This window comes from Apostichopus japonicus, chromosome 2, assembly GCF_037975245.1.
Source record: "Apostichopus japonicus isolate 1M-3 chromosome 2, ASM3797524v1, whole genome shotgun sequence".
Lineage (NCBI taxonomy): Eukaryota > Metazoa > Echinodermata > Holothuroidea > Aspidochirotida > Stichopodidae > Apostichopus > Apostichopus japonicus.
Genome location: NC_092562.1, coordinates 30,816,554 through 30,832,052, shown reverse-complemented (window position 1 = coordinate 30,832,052; position 15,499 = coordinate 30,816,554). Strand labels below are relative to the sequence as shown.

The following is a 15,499-nucleotide window of genomic DNA, read 5'->3' as shown; positions in this document are numbered from 1 at the left end:
TTATATTATGAATATTTCTTAGAAGAGCTCGTGCAAATCAGTTGAAATTGTTTAACCTTAGTCTTTAGTAAGACGTAATTTAATACTCACATTGAAACTCAATCAAAATCATTCTACAATCAAATAATATATAGTGACGATGGTTAGGATCTATATCATACTCTCGTATCTGTTCACATGGTTCGTCTGTCATACTATACACACAGTAGGCAGCGGGGAGTAAGTGCACTGTATGGATTATGGACAGTACATTTCGGAATTATATGTTTTTACGTTTAAACTCTCCATATCTTGTCTGTTTCTCAAATTTGGGTCTATTCTAGTAAAAAAAAATCATTTCTGTGATCAGTTTGTATAGATTCAATGATATTCAAGTACTACTACTCTTCTAATACAAAGAACCCATGCAGGTAGCCTGACATTCCAAACCCATGGATTGCTATAGTAGCGATGGCTTAGAATTTTTAATGGGTCTAGGTCAGCCCAACCTGCCTGGATGTCCCCTCTTTTATTTATCACTGGTTTCTGATGTAAAGATATGGCGATGGGAGTTGGACCAATAAGTGTATTATTTAATTCTCTCTCATATATATATATATATATATATATATATATATATATATATATATATATATATATATATATATATATTGGTCATTTCATGGGTTCTGTAGGTTTGTACGTGTCGCATTCAAAGGAACACACTACTTCTTTAACAATGATTAAAGATATAAAGGACTGTTCATATTTATTTAATTTGAATTATTTTATCATTCTTCACTTATTACGATTCCCTGCAGCCATTGCAAGGTTAGACGGGTGTCCAGTTTCGCCCTCAATACCAAGCAGGGAAGCATTTCCAACCCCAGACAGCCCAACAACTGAAAACAGTTTTAATGCTGACTTATTTGAGGGAAATGAGGTGTGTACTAATGTATCATTCTCGGTGGTAACCCCCCCTCCTGTTCGATTAGGTTCATACTTGGTACATATTATTGCAGGAAAAGTAAAGGTGTCCTAAATCCATTTTTGGCTAAATTGAGTTTTTGATGGGAAAACGTTCTTGAACATGATAAGGTACCTTATATTTTCCAAATATTTTCCTATGTGGAATGATAAACTGTTCTAGTTAGTATGTCCATGTTAGGGAAAGATAAACTGTCCTATGTCCTGGACATAGGTTTTTTTTATTTTATTTCCAAAAACAAATGTATGCCATATTTGTGGAATATAAACGTTCATTTCAGGCCCCCCTAAATTCCTCATATAGCGGTCAAAATCTAAAATTTTGACAATAATGCAACCTTAAATTACATATTTTAGCAAGTTGAGCATATTTTATACACGATTAAAATCATTAAATGCAATTATCTCAAAATGGCAATTTTGGACATAGTACATCTTTACTTTCCTGTGACGATACGTTGACGGTATGAACATAACGTAGACTGTATAAGCCACAATGGTACTAGCTAGTATAGGTCCCCCCCCCCCTCCCACCCATGCTGTTAAAGTCATACCTCACTAATGATGTATCATTGATGATGATTTCAGCATCATATCTCGGTGGTAGCCAATCCCCCTCCCCTTTTGACAGCTTTTCTGGCAGGAAAACTGATAGGCGGAAACAGATTTTAGATTCCTTGCCGAAGGTTCAAGAAATCTATGCTGTCACAACATGTATGTGTGTATGATGCCAAGCTTAATGTTACCACTTGTTCTCAACAGTGCCACATTGCATTCATACCTGGTACATATAGGTTGTGCATATATTGGGTAGATGATCCCTATTGCTTTTAGTGCTGTTTCTCATGAATATAAATGCTTTGCCAGTAAAAAAAGTTGTTACTAAACTTGGAAATGGGCCATCAATATCTGCCTTTTTTGGCTTCCTGGTTTCAGAGCTGCTCTAAACACATTTATCATTTGTCTTTGCAGCTAGAAGCCTTCAAAATTCCACAGGAGATCCGACACAGAGCTCTGCAGGCCAAAAATGAAAAAAAAACTCATTTGCAACTTGATGAGAACACTTTTTACCAGGGAGGACATGGCGATATCCTCCTTAACTGGCAAATCACCCCACAGTGATAATAAGAAGTACAGTAGTTGCACAATGGGAAGATAGATGCCATAACAAGTGAGTTTGATTTGTGTAATTTATCCATGATTACATGGAAGGGATTTATGGCTAGGTGGCTCTAATTTTATTAGTAATCACTGAAAGTCATATTAATTTCAATTAACATATAATTGAGGCAAAAATATTCAGATTAGTTAATGTTTTTTTACAGGTGATTGCTGGGGTCCGACAAAAACTACTATTTTTTATTACTACTATTTGTATTCCCATGTTTTTGATAAACAATGACACGGGCCATTACACCTGCAGTGTTCTCCACTAGTATCCGGGCGCCGCGCCCAGACACAATCTGAAAAGGTGCGTCAGCGCCCGGACAAAAAGTTACCGCCCGGACAAATTATTCGGCCGCCCGTACGAAACCATTGCATTTACTATTTGGGAAAATTTTCCAAAGTGTTGCAAAATATATTGCCGTTAACGGCGGAATATCGGTATCGGCAAAATTATCCAAACTTGCCGATCCAGACCATCCGATATCAGCCCCGTCCAGCTCACCTGTATAAATCACTTTCAAATACAAGTGTATACATTTTCCATATTTTAAGTGTTCTTATACAGTTCTGTTAAGTCTTCTTTTACTTGTTACTAGTAACATTTAAAACACATTTTAAAAAGTAATAACATAAAAATAATTAATTGAATGGATATACTTTGCAATCTACATTTTGAAGGTACATATTTACAAATTGATGACAAATTGCGTGATTGGCCAGCAAACTTACGACGTCAAAAACTCATTTGCGTCAGGTGTTATATTGATGTTGTCGTACGGTACGGCATTTTGCAGGGCTCGACATTAACGACTGCCCGATTGCCCGGGCAAGTTAAAAAACGACCGGGCAAACTCACTCTTATCAAGTGGTAACTCCGTTTGAAAAAAGGAATGATACATTACGAAATTTTGGATCAACATCGACAGCAATCAAAAAATATTCACACTGCATATAGCAGCGCCCCCTACTTTGTACATTAACGTTATTCTTATAAATGCACGTGGTAGTGATGTGTTGTAACGATTTGTGAACCACATATCGCGTGCTAAATTATGCATAACAACAAACAATGGCTGTTAACGCTTAGCGAGACCAAATATCATCGTTCGCGAAATTGTGTATAGCAACCGTATATTTTGCAATACAATTTTAGCGCAATACTTTCGGACGTGATAGAGAATCGCGATAAGTAACGAATCAGAATGTAGTGGTCAAACGATTATGCAATATCGGATAATACCGATTATTTTTTCATCATCGGCCCGATTCCGATTTTTTCTTCACGAATTATGTGCACGAATTTCCAAATCCGTGATTTTCCTCGGTCCGCAATGTAAATACCAGTTCCGCGAATATAATTTTCTGCTACATGAATGTGAACATAAAGGAAAGTATTAACAGAGAATTGTTGGACAAAAACGCCTATAACTCCAAAACGGAATTAGATATGCATTTTTTCGGCGGTTAAGGGTTATATGCTCCTCGTGGCTTCGTGTAATCTCGCTCTAGGAATACAATCACACGCAGAGACCAACATTTTATGTGGAACGTTAAATGTTTGTTGGCTTAAATCACTCGCTATATGCAGATACACTATATGTTCTGTTTTAACTCTTAACGTTACTTGACGTTACACATGAAAACATCACCATTTAAATCCTGTTCAACATTCTCTTAAAAAGCCATTGTATATTCAATTTAACAAACAAGTTGTTTAGAGTATGATCTTTCCGATTGTGACATAAGTGTGCATTTTTCTAACAATGTTATTATAAGTTCACAAACATTCAACGCTTAAACTAAAAAAAAAAAAACATATTACAGTGGCACACGTAGGCTACAGAATGTGAGCATCTAACATTACATGCAGTAAAGCAGAAATTCAAACGATGAAATGCTTTTGACATTTTACTCTATCTAAGATCTTAAATGATGCCAAATAATCAAACACTAAATTTATCGTAAATTGTAAACTGATCACTGACTGGATGGCATTATTTACATATGATTTCAGCCACGTGTGTCATAAGTTATGACGTCATTATCAGTATTATCCTGGCCAATCACGTAATTGATTAAAATTTTAAGCAGCAATATATTATATAATTGAAAGACAAACAACATCTGCCAACCTGTGAACAACCATTAATTTTGACAAGTAAAGGGATCCATGGTTTCAAGCATTCCAGGGGCTATTTCAAAGGTCACATTAGGCCTAAACCTGTTCAAAATGAATACATCAGATTTAATAAAGTAATGTCAGGTGTTGGCAGCTTTCTCCTACAAAGTGTTTTTACTGAAAAAAAAATTGTAAAAAGTGTAAACTTGTGAAACATGGAATCTCAATATAACAAAATTTATGCAATTTATAAATTCCTGAAAAGTGTCATTTCCTGCAATCTGGGCGACATTTTTGACTAAATTTTTTTGTACGCTACGCGCCAACCGATAGTGGCGCTCCGCTTAGTTAGTACTGACAACAGCACCCGCGCTAAGTTAGTACTGACAACAGCACCCGGACAAAAAAGTGACAAACGGAGAACACTGCACCTATTATCATGAAAATGAGATCATGACGTAACTAAAACTAGTTTTCAAAAATCAAAATAATGTTACAAATTGTTCAAAAAGTTCATGAATTCAGGTGTGTCGATTGGGGAGGGGAAACTAATGTTTGTTGTCCCACCACACTTATTGTGGCCTTAAACCCTTAAATAAGAGTGTTTTAGACAGTATGCCCCTGGCACTCATACCTTGATTGTCGTTTAGACAATTATGGTACCGGTAACCTAAATTTTCGAAAGTATATTAATATTTTCACACTAATTATCACCAACAGTTTTTCTGAAAATTTTCTAAAGGGGAGGGGACACTCCTTCAGGGCCTTTTTTAACATACATAATGGGGTCATGGGCCCCAGTCTCTTACACAGCCAACCCACTCAGCTCATCCCCCCCCCCTCACTGAAGATCCATTTTTGGCATGTAAAACAAATAATGATAACACAAATCTAACAATTAATATACACCTAAATTCCCTACAGGGCTTCTCCTTATCAAAATATGATTACCTTGAACTACCCGTGTAAAACAATGAATAAAGCAGAGCTTAAAAAGTATCATAAGTCATTTTTTTCCGGCCCTTCAAAGTGATTTGACCGAGTTAATTTATTTTTGGGGAAATGTTAATTTCTAAAACATGAGATCTCAAATAAGGAATGTTTAGATGACTTCTAAGGCCTGGGAAGTGCCATTTCCGGATATATGGGAGGCATTTTGGCCAAACCCGCCAATAGTTGCGCTCTGATAGTGTCTTAGATAGTACATGTCAAGCAAATGCCCCCCCCCCCCACAAACTTTCAAAAGCAAATCGACACCCCTGCATGAATTGATCCATATTTTCATTTATTTTTCAGAGCTGGTAATGAAAAAGTATCCTGCCACTATAAAGGCAATCATCCGGATGAAGATGACAGAAAAACTAAGGATGAGAGGAGAGCATATAACAGATAAGATTAATTAGAACTGTTACAGGCTTGTTTTTGGTTTCTTGCCATTGGTTTCTTGTACAGCCATACTTGGCTCCATAAAAAAAAAAAAAAAAAAATTGATTCTCATCACTGACTTCTGAAAACCCTGTCGCCAGGTATTTTTTTTTTTTTATCTCAGATCAACTTTTGATGTGGTCTCACTGGGCCCAATCTGGTACTATAAATCGTATATCCAGAATGTTCTTGTTGTTCTTGTCAAGTTGAATTTCTATCGAGCATCAATTAGTCCGACATTCACTCAGTCATATTAATACAACATGATCTCGAGTACGAGAGAACTGTTTGATTGTGGGATTTGGTCAGAGTGCTTTCCGGCAATATATTAACGCCGAAACCATAAAAACAATGTCAGAAATAAACTTTTCGGTAATGAGAATCAAGGTTTTTATGGAGCCCAACTTAGGTGTTGGTAGAAAGTGGGTATATAATGTGTGTTCAATTAGGGGATAAATACGAGGGTAGCCGGTCACATATGTGGACCGATGATGACGTCGTCGCAGAGGCTGAGCGGGCCGAGGCGAAGGTCACTGTGATGATGTCATAAATACAACTAAAAAAAGTGTCTAAAAAGGAAGAGTTTATTGCATTTTTCAAAGATCAAGGAACTGTTCTCCAGGTTTATTCATCTCTCCTTTTTTCGTGACGTAATAGTGGTTGACACGTCATAGTTGATCGATTCAAAACATTCTATAGAACATGACCACTCTTTAGCCGTGTCGATCACAATTATATTGCGATATGCGCTAGCATTTAGCAGCTTAGACTGGCTAGATACTAGCCGATGGAACACGAAGACAGTGAAAAACTGGATTCGCATATAACTATTCGTGATAAAATGACGGTAGTTTCACCGAAAACAACACCTTGTTCATTGGTGTGATTCGTTAACATTTATGCGTAGTGCATGTGTATGTTGTACATATAGTACGTACCATACCTGCAATGCTAGTCTTTATATACTAGTGAAGTCAGCGAGGTAACCCATGGAATTACCCAATTAATGGATTATGTCCATTTGCATTATGATCTGGTTATCTGTTGAAACCCAGAGCAGCTTCGAATTAATAGTGCTCATGATCAGGGGTCGGATTAGAATTGATCTTGATTAGCAGATCATCAAAGTTCATGATTGATTAGCAGTGGTAACATTTTGATAAGTACCTTCTAAAATCAATGGGGAAGTATTCTCAGTATGTTTATACTGTTTTCTCTGTATTCCAATCAAAATAAAATAATTTGATCTTAAAAGATTTTGTAATAACTTTTGGTTCGCACAGGTGCGATACAAATATTGTGTTGCATCGCATTTGTATGTATATTGAATCGCAAACTGCGATGCAATACCGCTTAATCGGAACCCTGCTCAGGATAGTACTGGCTATAACGTTATACACATGGTTAGGCTAGGCTACGTTGTGTATAGACTATTGAGCAATGAAGTATCAATACTGACACACAACACAGCAGTACGTACAGTGAACACAACATATATACATGTATTTAGTATTTTAGGACATTTTCAGCTAACAATCCCATTAGCATACCTAAAAATAGATCTCTATAGCAACCAGATTGACAAATCCATTGTTATGTAACACCACCATGAATACTTACCAATGATTACTATATGTAGCATACATCAGATATCACTATAGCAACCTAAGAAACAAATCCTACATTGTTACTTGTGTCACACAACTAAGGAGAACAAAATGGTAACTGTGCAGCTGATCTAGTGTCATTAAATTCTCTATACTGAAAGTCATTCGAGACCAGTCACTAAAGCATTAGTCATGACTGGTCTCGAATGACTTTCCGCCAATCAGCAGCCAGTATTCCATTACAGGTATTTATGAATGTGTTATAATGCATATCTACGAGGGGGCAGGGCTTAAGTTGCTTTCAGCTAAACATACAGACATAGGAGTGCCGTAGTGAGTAGAAGGTGTAGGTATAATTATCAGGTATGTGGTGGTATGAGGGTGGGGCTCAAATTCATTTCGCTGAAAATAGCTTTTAAACATGGTAACTCAATAACAGCAAGTTGGGGTGAGGTCATATTTGAAAGTAATGCGAGCTATTGTGTAATCCATTGTTTTATTTTCTTGGTGTCAGTCTGAATTTGGTAACGGCAACTTTATATTTTCTATTGAACTGTACAGGCCTAGGGTAATGGTATGTTTTTGTATTAAAAAATCATTCAGCAATATAACTGTATATAGTTTGATCCCAAATGGATAGGAAGCTGCCATGCGTGGCTTATTGGACACATATATCCGTGTGATAGCAAGTAACCACACCACCGAGAGGGTCACAACTCGGGGGACGTATTGATTCCACCATGCCACATATAAGCCAAACTATCACTTAGCCAAAGTTACATGTTGTTTTATATAAATATATTGATTCAACAACTTTTTATTTCACCGTCCATATGTAGGCTACTAGCAAGCCCAACTTTTTCTTAACAAAACGATATATTAAGTCATTGTCTTTCGCATCACACATGTTTTTCGTTGTTTTATATAAATAAATCATTCAGCAATATAACCATATCAGTGACTTAATTGCTTGATGCCTTTATCATGTATAGAATGTATTTAGTATTAGAATGTAATGGTTCAGAGAGTCTCTGATATTATGATTCTCACTAAATTATTCGACAATGTTTTTTTTTTTTTAATATTTAGTGGCTCTGCATCATCAGGTTGTTGAGTGAGACATTTTATGGCAAGGAATTGAAAAGACTGGCTTTCTGGTTTATTGCGGCTTTCTCATTCATCAAGCTTCTTTCATGTTTTAAATTATGATTCATTGTTTGCTTAATGTTCAATGTTTTATAATAGTATGATGTAAACTGATTAAATAGTGTCTTTAAAATCAAAAGCTGTATGCATTTTCTGTTATTATTTTATAAAATAGCCACAGATTAACTAAACCTATGTAATCTACTACACGTGTTTAAGCTTATATTTGTAGACCAGGATATGTTGTGTTCATATATTTCATGTTTATCATTTCCCAAGTTTTTCCATCTTCCTTTGCTCAAATTCAAAGGTATTTTGCCTTTGTCGTTTACCTTCATTTCATTATTATAAAGTCTGTTCAAAGTATCTCTTTCGAGATCCGGCTTTAGGATTCACAAATGAGTTGGTTAGCACCGTGTTTGATCTCTAGAGTAAGGCAAAATATGTCACCAAAAACAGAACTAGTATTGTTCGATACAGGTGACAAACGCCAACAGTGGAATTACGACCTTCTTTACCGGTTTCGAACCTCTGGATATACAATCAGCGTCCATGGCCTAGTTGGTTAAGGGTGTCCGCGTACAAAGCGGGAGGCCCGGGTTCGAATCCCGGTGGAGGCTGGAAGTTTTTTCACTGTTCTTGATTTTCCAACTCATTACGATTTTCATATATATATATATATATACAATGGAGCCCCAATGTTTGGCTAGGTACTCAAGGGACTTTCAAGAAGCTTACATGCATCTAACAAACCGTATGGTTTGACCTGCACTTTCAATTTTGCATGTGAAAAACACCACATATGAGCTCTTGAAGAAGGTGAAGTTAGATATCAAATTATATCACCAAACTGTTGTGACAGAAGTTCTTTTAGTAACATTGCACTGATCAAATTAGTATATTTGTGGAACCATGGTTGTAAATATGATAATGTGGTTACACTCACACAAGACCCTGTTGGCTCAGACTAATTGGGAGGCTCAGATATTCCAGGCCAGTACTTATCAAAACAGCTAGCAATTGTTTAGAGTGCTAAAGTAAAATTAGTTCCGATGACTTAACTTACTGTCAAAAAACTTCATTGTTAGTAAAACGTTGAGGAACTGAAAGACTAAATCTCCTTTTCATTAAAGTGTTAATGAATTTCCGACTAGCATGAAAAAAAGGCAAATTTCTTTTACTCGTATATTAGGGCATCTCATGCAGATGTAGAGAGATTACTCAGTTCAGTTCAGTTAATATATACATACACATACAAAAACAGTGCTGTAATGGTTTATACAGGATACTAGAAAAAATATGTTTATCAAACTAGTAACCCTAAAGAAAAGGAAAGAAAAAAACAGAACAAAGTAAGAAAGAAAACAAAATGTACAAAACAAAATTGACCATAATATCAATCACGGTACTTGGAAGTTAGATAACTCTGTGCTTGCTCTAGAGCACAATCCACTCCCGTTAGTAAATACTCCAACAAATGTTTTCCACAAACTTAACATTAGACCAGAATAGAAATATAAGGCGATATGATTGGAACTCTTCCTGATGGGGGTGGCAGGTGGGGGTGTCAGGTCCCTTCTTGAAACGTCTCGATGTCTTCATACATGGGCGAATGTCTTAAGATTAGGCTACTGTAGTACCGTAGGTATTCGACTTGCCCGCGAGCAATAATTTTATCGCCAAAACAGAAAAACGCGATCTTCTGCCTAACTCTGTGCAATACCCAACATTTCTGCAACGCAAAATAATAACTTACAGATATTCAGTATCTTTTCAGTTATAAATCAATAATTTTGATAATTTGATATTGAAGAGCCAAGAGGATGGAATAAGCTACTGATGGTGTAAATATCGGGGAGGGGGGGGGGGTACATGTAGCATGTGTTCAGGCATTTTAAAAATTCGCTGGTGAAACATGGAGAGTCTGCAACAAGAGCTGGCAATTTGAGTAGGAAGTAGGCTACTTTGCTTAACTTGTTGCTAAACATTTAAACGGTTATGGCCGTTGGATTAAATGTTTCATGCTAGTCCAAGCCATGACCAATTGCGTGTGTATGTCAATAACACAAATAATCATGGTACACACCTTAGTAATGTAACAAGGTGGTCAGGATCCCGTAAAGTTGGAGAGAGCGATAACGAATACATTTGCAACAAATTTATCATTCTAACTCATTCTTACATCGTTCTCTATTTCGCATATAATCACAATGGTAAAAATTCTTAAATAAAATACACTTTACCCTCATAGTAAACGGAGTCCCAAACAATACAAACTAATGACACAACTGTTCAGACGGTCCCTGAATGAGGAATTCCGCAGTAGACGCTAATTATAAGGGGATTTCCCTAGTTAATACGCAATGCGCATGCGCAGAACAATGTACAGCAACCGTATGTACTTCCATGTTCATTCACAATTGTAATGACTTTTATAGTGGTTGCAATAATTCTGGTTTTACACGCAATTTTGTATCCAGGTAAACCACACATGTCATAAATTAACCTCGAAGCACCCTAGCACTGGATTATCATAAGAATAAGAAATGAAAAGTCTGCATTAATAATGAAATATAACAAACAATACGTTTTAGTGGCTACATGTGCAGGCGGCCGTCGCCTCCTGGACCATACTAACATACACACTTATAGCCTTAGGCCTGCAAATAGTGACGATTTACTTCTATCCTGGTATTTACTACCGTTGAGAGGCATTGACTCTGATTTACCATTATTTAGGATAGTAACATGTTTTACATTTAATGATTAGTTTATTGTTTGATAAATGACAATAAATATTCATCAACCTACCTGTAAAGTTGGAGAGAGCGATAACGAATAGATTTGCCTTTAGGTGTACAGCAACAAATTTATTGTTGTCGCGCTCCCTCTAATAACAAATACTTGACAGTTAAATTATATAGGAGGGTGATGAATCAACCTTGTCACAGTAACAATAGCCGCGAGTAAAATCTCAAGGGTCAAAGGTCATCAGTTACCGACCGGAAATATTTAATTTTCCATTTTGTCTGGGAATTATTTGAAGGGACAGAACCCCTCTAGATAATCAGGCCTTGTCTTTGAAAACAATTTCTAGCATGCCAACATTTTGGGCAAATATATGATACCTTTTAAAGACCAATTGCTCTTCCATTCATTCCAGAGTTCACGAATAAAGACGGTGAATGTACTCCTTTATCAATTGATTCATGAAGGGTGCTCGCGTATGGCGGGCCATCAGTCTCAAATCGCGGGCAATCGCCCTATTTAAATCGACATATACCACATTCCTTCGACTTATACCAGTTTCCAGCAGCTTAAATTGACTTCTACCGATTTAAATCGACTACTACCGATTTAAATCGACATATACCGATTTAAATCGACATATACCAGTTTAAATCGATGATATGTCAATTTAAATCGGTGTATGTCAATTTAAATCGACATATACCAGTTTAAATCGATGATATGTCAAATTAAATAGGTATATGCTATTTTTAATCGACATATACCAATTTAATTCGACTTATACCAGTGTACATCGACATATACCGATCTAAATCGACATATATCAATTTAAATCGATGATATGTCAAATAAATTGGTATATGTCAATTTAATACAACTTATACCAGTTTAAATCGACATATACCGATCTTATTCAACATATACCAATTTAAATCGATGATATGTAAAATAAATCGGTATATGTCAATTTAAATCGACATCTACCAGTTTAAATCGATGATATGTCGAATTAAATCGGTAGAAGTCAATTTTCTTGGACCAGTTTTTAGCAACTCAAATTGACATATACATATTATTTAAATCGACATATCATCGATTTTGCTCATATTCCAAATCCCGATTTCGGTGATGATTGACATGTGAAAATACATCACGTGAAGTCACCTGACAAGGCGGGCGAATAATTGAAATAAACACGACCGCAGTGGAATGCATGATTTGAGTTTGAATACTGTAATTGTTAACCCCCTGAGAATGAATTGCTATAGTAAACCAGAACCTTACAGTAGGCCTCACTGCAGAACAATGTAATCTTCGTTTATGGTGTAACTGGAGTAGGTAATTGCATCTGTGTACGTCCTGCAGGCCTGTGTATTTGGCTAAGAGTATTCCTATACTATAGCTCCACGTGTTTGACCAGGGAGCTGCTAAGAGTAGCAGCTCCCTGGTTTGACTAAACAAGCCCAGTTTGCATTGAGATAATTGACATATTGACATTGACATAACAGTTTTTCAGCCTTATTATTACACCGAAATCTTTTTGCAAGTAATTGTCCAAAATAACCATTTACATAATCACGATAAACACTCTTACTCTCTTGGTAATTAAGGAACTATTTACTTATTCGCCCGCCTTGTCAGGTTAATTCACATGATGTATTTTCACATGTCAATCATCATCGAATTTGGGATTTGGAATATGTTAATGCGCTCTAAACTGGTATATGTCGATTTATATCGGTAGAAGTCCATTTAAGCTGCAAGAAACTGGTATAAGTCGACCGATATGACGATTTAAATCGGTATATATCGATTCCACACGATTTGAGCCTGATGGCCCGCCATACTCGCTATGAAATATGCAGTGTGGACTGCCCTGCAGGTATCTTGTTCTGAACAGTGTATACAACTATTGTTCGCCTCATGCAGCTGCTTATCATTGTAAAATAGTTGCTTTCTATCAGGACGTTATTAATCTGAATTTGCTAGACGTTTGCTTTTAGGGGAGGGGCAATGGGAATTGCTTTTCCATGGGGAATGACCTTTTTTGGTGATAAAAATGAACGAATTTCTGGCATTTTCTTTGTCGGAGAGGGGGGGGGGGGGAGAGTGCTGGCAGATAAATTGATGGGACAATTTCCCCCACTGATTTGCATGTTTGAAAGTAGCCTACCAGAAGGCAAGAGTTTTCGGTACAACCCTCGTACGTGTATGAAATACAAGGCCTGTTTCTTTATTTCACATAGTCTTATTCCCCATAGGTAATAATGGTTTATTCCAAACGTTCCAGCCAATGACATTTCACTAGTAAGTAACGATATATCCTGAACTCTACGACAGTCTAACCACGTAATGGGCAATTGTACATCGATAGTCCAATATACTGTCCAAGCACGACACTATTTGCATTTCTTCAGACGCTTTGAATTCGTTTAGAAGTAATAAAATAATACACCAACCTACTAACCACTGACCCGTAGAGTGACAACAAGGAACTACCTGGTGAAATAAAGGCTGTGATATATTTTATATTGTTAATAGCATGGCTAGCAGTGTGCATGGAGGTGGAAGAACCACCTTGCTTACCGGGACTTAAATCGTGTTTCTATTATTTCTGTTTAGCTTCTCTTCAACGATTGGCAATAAAGATAATGTTCAATTTCTAGGCATAATGGCTCCACCGCGAAAAGTCCACGAAAGACGTAGCATTTTGAAATAATACTTGCTTTTTGTTGTTGTAGTACTTTGATTTTCTAGGGGGAAAGTGTCCCACTTGCTCGCCCAATCCTTCGTGGACGCCAGTGTATGAATCCCATTACTGTAACACTTCTTGACAACAAGTTGGGTTGAAGCTGAATGAGGCTTTTAATGTGTTGTATTCTTATGGCAGATTGTAGCATAACTACTTACAATGGTTGTCAAAAATGAACAAAGACTTGAAGAGTTTCTATTAATTGTCTGAACTTTTGTAAACAGACGATGGTAAGGCCTAGATTGTACATGAACCCTCCTGTAACAACGGAGGGTTTGGTTAGCTGGGAAGGTAACCAATTGCCTTGTACATCACAATGTTCACAGTGCATTCCTGTATATGAAACCAGACGACTGGCAAACCGGATGTGATGGGTGTGGCTGGGAGAGCAATTTTAAAGTCACCTAAAAGCTAAACTAGATCAGCTTTCATGGTAACCTCATCAAAGTAAGTACAATGTGTCAGGTATGGCCCAAAGAGCAACAAATGGCCATCGCCAGTAATTGGTGGGGGTAGCTTTGCCAGTCATCAATAATTGACCCCTCACGGATGGACTAGGTCAGCTTATGAGGTAACCACTTGAAACCTACTGGAAAATGATGGTTAGTACTTCAGATACAAGGGAGGGGCATTTCGAGTAGTTTTAATTGGTGGGGTATCCCTGTCAGTAGCTGTCAGTGTCAAAATGCCCCTCCCCTCATTGACCTAGGTCAGCTCATGAGGTAAACAGTTGAAAACTACTGGAAATGATTGGCAGTACTCTTTGTACATTTCCAGTATTTTTTATTAGTGGGGTACCCCTGCCAGTTGACCCCCAAAATGCCCATCCCCCTCATTGACCTAAGTCAGCTCATGAGGTAACCAGTTGAAACCTACTGGAAAATGATAGTTATCACTTCATATGTAAGGGATGGGCATTTCCACAAATTTCTATTAGTGGGGTACCACTGCCCGTAGACCCCCAAAATGCACCCCCCCCCCCCTGGTTATCATGTTTCATTACTGTCTGCATTTTTTACCGACATGAACAAAACGTCACTTGCAAGCAACAGAAAGTTAACTTTTTCAGATGGCCGCACGCGGTTTGGGGCGTGTTCTGCCATTCACGTAAATGTTATTTCTTATCGCCTATCGGGCAGGTAGTCCTGTTTTCGGTACTTATTCATTTTCACAAGGATTCTATGCTGCCCTCGCAGACGCGTCTAGATATGCGACACTAGACAGCTAGCTAACCAGCGAAATGACGAGAAAAAGACAGGAGTACGTTTCTGTAAACTGTATTGAGATTCCTCACTCATGTTATCACGGTAAAACTGAAATAAAGGGATATGATAAACTTGAATAATAATGATGCTAAATACAACACTATGAATGTTTTAAATGAAAGATTATAACGGTGAACTTCGAACTTGCCATAGGCCAAATGAAGCTCACCACAGTACAATATTCTACACTGAATAACTATAATGTGATGAGAGTCGAATAACTCTGAGTTTAATTAATTCTCTTAACTTGTATTAAGAAGAATAATTAATGAAGTTTACTAAAGAACAAATAGAGTAACAA

At 37.1% G+C, this 15,499-nt stretch overlaps 1 protein-coding gene and 1 long non-coding RNA gene across 4 annotated transcripts in view; both read left to right on the top strand.

The window, feature by feature from the left end:
- Nucleotides 1-15,499, top strand: part of LOC139955968 (uncharacterized) — a 595,985-nt gene that overhangs the window by 444,384 nt on the left and 136,102 nt on the right. The gene's annotated exons all lie outside the window — the stretch shown is intronic.
- On the top strand, nucleotides 790-5,797 carry LOC139956237 (uncharacterized). The gene is made up of 3 exons (XR_011789353.1): nucleotides 790-922; nucleotides 1,939-2,137; nucleotides 5,549-5,797. It is a non-coding gene; the product is annotated as an uncharacterized lncRNA (long non-coding RNA).